We start from the raw sequence: 6324 nt of genomic DNA on the forward strand, positions 1-6324 counted from the left end.
CAAGGCCACACTTTCTCGCCAACCACGACATTCCTGACGACCCCCACACCATCCTGTACACGTGGACTATCGCAGCAATCCCTCTCTCCGCGCACTCCCAGATGACCACCGTCCCGGAAGAGCAAGCGTCCTCGTCACACTCGTTGGACGAGGAGATAGACTAGTTTCAACTCGAGGACATTGAAAGACCCCGAGGAAACCCGTTTGTCGTCCTCTCGAACAAAGAGGACGAACCCTCCGAGACTCCTGGGATAGTAGGCCTGATAGTCGCCCGCCCCGATTCCAGCTTCGAAGGGGAAGAAATGGACAAACTCAAAGGATTGATGCACAAGCAGGGCGAGAGAGTCACCAAAAAAGGAGCGGATGGATCCAGGCTCCTCCATCCTTGCCACCCACCCCTCCTCCATCCGACACTAAGCCTCCCGTTGCGGAGCCCCAGAAGAAGAGGAAGGACGAGGTCGAGGAGGTTGATGGGGAGAGACAAAAACAACAACAACAACAAAAACCCCCGCAGCAAAGACCTGACAAGGGCAAGGGGCGTGCCTCGTCAGTGGAGAGTGGGGAGATCAGGGATCTTGCCGAAGTGCGCCGTGCTTCGGCTAATTGGTCTCCCGAGCTTAAGCTGGATGGGGCACCCATCTCCAGCTAGTCCAACATCAGGATGTTCCAACAAGGCCATGCCCTCCACCTGGCCGATGCCTTAGAATGTCCTATATTGCTGCCCAAGGACATGGAAGCCTTGGAAAAAATGAACCAGTCCCACCTGTTCCTTTCGCTAAAAAGGGACTTGGCCCTGGTGAGTTTTCAATCTTATCTTCGCTTTACTTTTTCACCTTATCTAACTGTTAGGAGACATTTTTATGTGTTGGACATTTTGATGTTCTGTCACAGGCCATCCAAGAAGTCTTTGCCGCCGAGAAGTTCCTGGAGGATTCTCGGAAGGAGGCAGGACTAGAGCTAGAGGTTCGGTTGGAGACCGAGAAGTCCCTAGGCTAGGCCCTTGCAACAAATGAGAAGCTCACCACACAGCTGGCAGAGCTAAAAAGGGAAAAGGATGGTGCTGAGGCCAGCCTGAAGACGACAAAGACCCAGGTGGAGGGGCAACGCAAGCTTCTTTGTCAGAAGGATGAAGAGTTGTCCAAGACCCAAAAGGAGAACTCAGACTTGAGGAAGGAGCTTGCAAAGATGAAGGACGAGGCCCGCGCCTTCAAGGACTCACTAGAGGCAACGAAGAAGGCTGCTTACAAGGAAGGGGCAGCTGTAACAGAGGACCAGCTGACAGAAGAATTCGCCGCGTTGTGCCGGGAATACTGCCAGCAAGTTTGGGATGAGGCCCTAAAAATGGAACTAAAAAGCACCGAGGCAACCAGTACTTCCCAGCAAGACCCCCTCCAAAAGCTTAGGGCCGAACCTAGGACTTCTCTTTTGTAATTAAGATTTTCTTTGTAATGTATACCAAAAACAATTAATGAAAATCTATCTTGTTTGATCTTTATTTGAATTGTATTTATTTTACTTTCGTTTTTACCATAAGAGCTCACATTAGCACACAAAGAAAGAATGAATGGAATAACTAACTCCACTTCCACTAGTTGAATTATCATAGCTTTAAACAATAGTACACATGCTTAACTTGTTCTTTACAAATTACAATTTAAGAGTATAACATGTGCGACGCAATGATAACGCTTAAAAGGCTGACTTAGAAATCAACTTGAGGCACGAAGTGATCAAGAATACTTCATCGAAAGCTCAACATTCACACGACATGAATTTTTGGTAGCATTTCTAAAGTAAAGTGTTCAAAAACCTGACATGAACAAACTATGTTCTGATGGTAAGTACGACAACAATTTGCACAAGGCATATAGGTTGAGAACCGCGCATACCAATATAATACTTAGAATTTGTGACTTGGAGTGTTAACTTCGCCGAGGTATGGGGTCCGAGGACCTTACGTTGCCAACTTTCCATTTGATACTTAATAATAGCAACTTAAGATGTTAATTTCCCCAAAGTAGAAGGTCTGTAGACCTGGCGTAACTAAGGTTCTGTTTAACAAATGACAAGATATCAACTTCCACAAGGTATGTGGTCCGAGTACCATCCATGACCAAGTTTCTGTTTGATACTTAATAATAGTAACTTAAGATGTTAATTTTCCCAAAGTAAAAGGTCTGTGGACCCGGTGTAACTAAGGTTCTGTTTAAAAAATGATGAGATATCAATTTCCACAAGGTATGTGGTCCGAGGACCATCCATGACCAAGTTTCTGTTTGATACTTAATAATAGTAAATTATGATGTTAATTTTCCCAAAGTAGAAGGTCTGTGGCCCCGGCATAACTAAGGTTCTGTTTAACAAATGATGAGATATCAATTTCTACAAGGTATGTGGTTCGAGGACCATCCATGACCAAGTTTCTGTTTGATACTTAATAATATATCAATTTCCACAAGGTATGTGGTCCGAGGACCATGCATCACCAAGTTTCTGTTTGATACTTAATAATATATCAATTTCCACAAGGTATGTGGTCCGAGGACCATCCATGACCAAGTTTCTATTTGATACTTAATAATATATCAATTTTCACAAGGTATGTGGTCCGAGGACCATGCATCACCAAGTTTCTATTTGATACTTAATAATATATAAATTTCCACAAGGTATGTGGTCCGAGGACCATCCATGACCAAATTTCTGTTTGATACTTAATAATATATCAATTTTCACAAGGTATGTGGTCCGAGGATCATGCATTACCAAGTTTCTATTTGATACTTAATAATATATCAATTTTCACAAGGTATGTGGTCCGAGGACCATGCATCACCAAGTTTCTGTTTGATACTTTAGAAGTTGTAATTTATAAGCCCAAATATATTCATAATTTAAACCACTAATGACAAAAACGCCTTTTATTAATAATAATACCTTCGGAGGTTGTTTACATTCCACAGGCGTTGTATAACTTTTTCATCTAGATCAGCTAGCGATATGACCCTATGCCTGCTACAGAAATGATCCGATATGGCCCTTCCCAATTTGGTCCTAGCTTTCCCCAAGCTAGGTTTTTAGCAGTACCCGCAACTTTCCTCAACACCAGATCCCCGGACGCTAGCGGCCTTAGCTTTACATGCGCGTCATACCGTCGTTTAAGCTTCTGCTGATAATAAGCCATTTGGACCATAGCGGCCTCTCGCCGTTCCTCAACCAAATCAAGGCTTTTCTCCAAGAGGTTGTCATTACCTTCTAGACTAAAAGAACTCGTCCTTAGCGTTGGGAAACCAGATTCCAAAGGTATTACTGCCTTGGCCCCGTAGGTCATAGAGAACGGTGTCTCTCCAGTGGATCTGCGCGGCGTAGTTCGATACGTCCATAAAACATGTGGTAGCTCTTTTACCCATCTGCCCTTCGCGTCATCCAGCCTCTTCTTGAGTCCACTAACTATAACCTTGTTTACGACCTCGGCCTGCCCATTTCCCTGAAGATAAGCTGGGGTAGAGTATCTTTTTATGATGCCCATGTCGTTACAATACTTCCTAAAAGCTTTACTATCAAATTGAACGCCATTGTCTGAAATGAGTGTGCGTGGTACTCCAAACCTAGTGATGATATTCTTCCAAATAAACTTCTTGGAGTCGATGTCCCTAATATTTGCTAAGGGCTCAGCCTCGACCCACTTGGTGAAGTAGTCGGTTCCCACGAGTAGCCACCTTTTGTTTCCTACAGCCCTTGGAAAAGACCCTACTATGTCCAATCCCCATTGAGCGAAAGGCCAAGGACTGGACAGAGGATTAAGGACTCCCCCAAGTTGATGAATGTTAGGAGCGAACCTTTGGCACTGGTCACACTTTCTTGCATAGTCCTGAGCTTCCCTCTGCATATTAGGCCACTAATATCCCTGAGTCAGGGCCCTATGGGCTAAGGACCTTCCCCCAGTATGGCTTCCGCAAATTCCCTCATGCAGTTCTTCCAAAAGTGCCTCCGTTGACTCGGGATGTACACACAATAAGTATGGTCCGGAGAAGGAGCGTTTGTACAATTTCTGATCCTCGGATAACTAGAAACGAGGGGCCTTTCGACGGATCTTATCTGCTTCAGACTTGTCCTCTGGAAGAATGTCGTTTTTCAAAAAAGATACTACAGGGTTAATCCAACTAGGACCATGCCTTATCAGATGGACACGGGCTGCAGTAACAGTGGTGAGAGTCGGTTCTAGCAAATCCTCGACTAGAATAATCCTAGGTAAACACAGAGCCGAGGATGTCGCCAAGGTAGCCAACGAGTCTGCATGTGTATTCCCACTTCTAGAAACACGGGAAATGATAAAGGAATCAAATCTAGATTGTAAGCGTTTGACCTGGGTCAAGTATTCTTGCATTCTTGGATCCCTAGCCTCCATGGACCCTGTCACTTGGCCGACCACTAACTGAGAATCTGAGAACATATGAACTTCCTTTCCGCCTATACTTCGCACCATATTCATGCTGACCAAGATTGCTTCGTACTCAGCCTCGTTATTGGTCGCCGAGAACGCTAACCTCAAGGATTTTTCAAAGACAATTCTCTCAGGGGATATCAAAACAAGTCCAACAACAGACCCTCTCTGGTTAGCTGCGCCATCAACGGACACTTTCTAAATCGGAGGTCTTTTGTTCGTAATCATGCCAACTAATTTTTCAACCATATGTGATTCCTTCACAGTTTCTTCCAACAATGGTTCAACAAACTCTGCCACCAAATCTGCGAGAACCTGGCCCTTCACCGAGGTGCGTGGCATGTATTTGATATCAAAGGCTCCTAGAATAGTTCCCCATTTCGCCACCCTTCCAGAGTAGTTAGCATTACGTAACACTGACTTGAGAGGCAGTTGGGTCAAAACTACAACGGTGTGCGACTAGAAATAGTGAGGGAGCTTCCGCGTGGCATGAACTACGGCTAGAAGTGCCTTCTCCAAGAGTAGGTAACGCACCTCGGCTTCGTTCAAAGATTTATTGATGTAGTAAACCGGTCTTTGCACACCACCGTCGTCCCTTATGAGGACCAGGCTGACCGCATGGACGACCACTACCAGATACGCAAACAAGATCTCATCTACTTTTGGCCGAGACAAGATGGGTGGCCGGGAAAGATATTCCTTCAGCTGCTGGAAGGCTACAACGCAATCCTCGGACCACTAGAACCCTTTTCACTTATTCAACAGTTGGAAGAAAGGCCGACACCTGTCAGCTGACCGAGAGATAAACCTGATGAGAGCAGCGATCATTCCGGTCAACTTCTGAACTTCTTTTGGATTCCGAGGTGGCTGTAAGCCTTGAATGGCTCTGACTTGTTCCGGGTTCACTTCTATCCCGCTATGAGTAACCATATAACCTAGGAACTTTCTAGAACCCACGCTAAAAGAATATTTTGAGGCGTTAAGGCGCAGCTTGTACTTTCTAAGTACTTGAAAGGTGTCATCCAAATCTTTCATGTGCGAAGGTATTGTTTTACTCTTCACTACCATATCATCCACGTATACCTCAATGGTCTTCCCAAGCTACAACTCAAACATTCTGGTCATCATCCTTTGGTAAGTAGCCCCAGCATTCTTCAATCCGAACGGCATAACCTTGTAGTGATAGTTCCCCGTTGGAGTAATAAAAGCAGTTTTCTCCTGATCCTCCTCCGCCAATGAAATTGGTGATAACCCTGAAAGGCATCCAAAAAGCCCATCCGAGGATGTCCAACTGTGGCATCCACAAGTTGATTGATGCGTGGCATAGGGAATGAGTCCTTTGGGCAAGCTCTGTTTAAATCTGTAAAGTTCACACATACTCTCCACTTTCCGTTCTTCTTTTTTACCACGACCGTATGCGCCAACCACTCTGGGTAGAAAACTTCCTTTATAGCCCCGACCCTCTTGAGCTTGAGCACTTCCTCTTTAACAGCCTCGGAGTGCTCTTTGGAGGAACGCCGAGGTGGCTGCCTTCTAGGAACAATAGTAGGGTTGACTTTCAAATGGTGACAAATGAAGCTTGGGTCTACCCCCGGAGCCTCATAAGAGTCCCAGGCAAAGACATCGATGTTGTCCTTCAAAAACTCCAACAACTGCATCTTCTCCTGGTATGGTAAACGTACGCCAACTTGAAAGAACCTTTCAGGATCATCTGCTATCAGAAACTTCTCCAAGTCTTCACATGTGGCTTCCTCTGTTGTCACTGCGTCGGGCGCATCCAGAGTCGTTAATTGCTATAAGTCAACAGCTGAGCCCGAGGACTCCGCTTCGGCCTGATGTAGTATTGCAGCCGATATGCATTGCCTGGCCACTGATTGGCT

Source organism: Castanea sativa, chromosome 11 (assembly GCF_040712315.1).
Source record: "Castanea sativa cultivar Marrone di Chiusa Pesio chromosome 11, ASM4071231v1".
Lineage (NCBI taxonomy): Eukaryota > Viridiplantae > Streptophyta > Magnoliopsida > Fagales > Fagaceae > Castanea > Castanea sativa.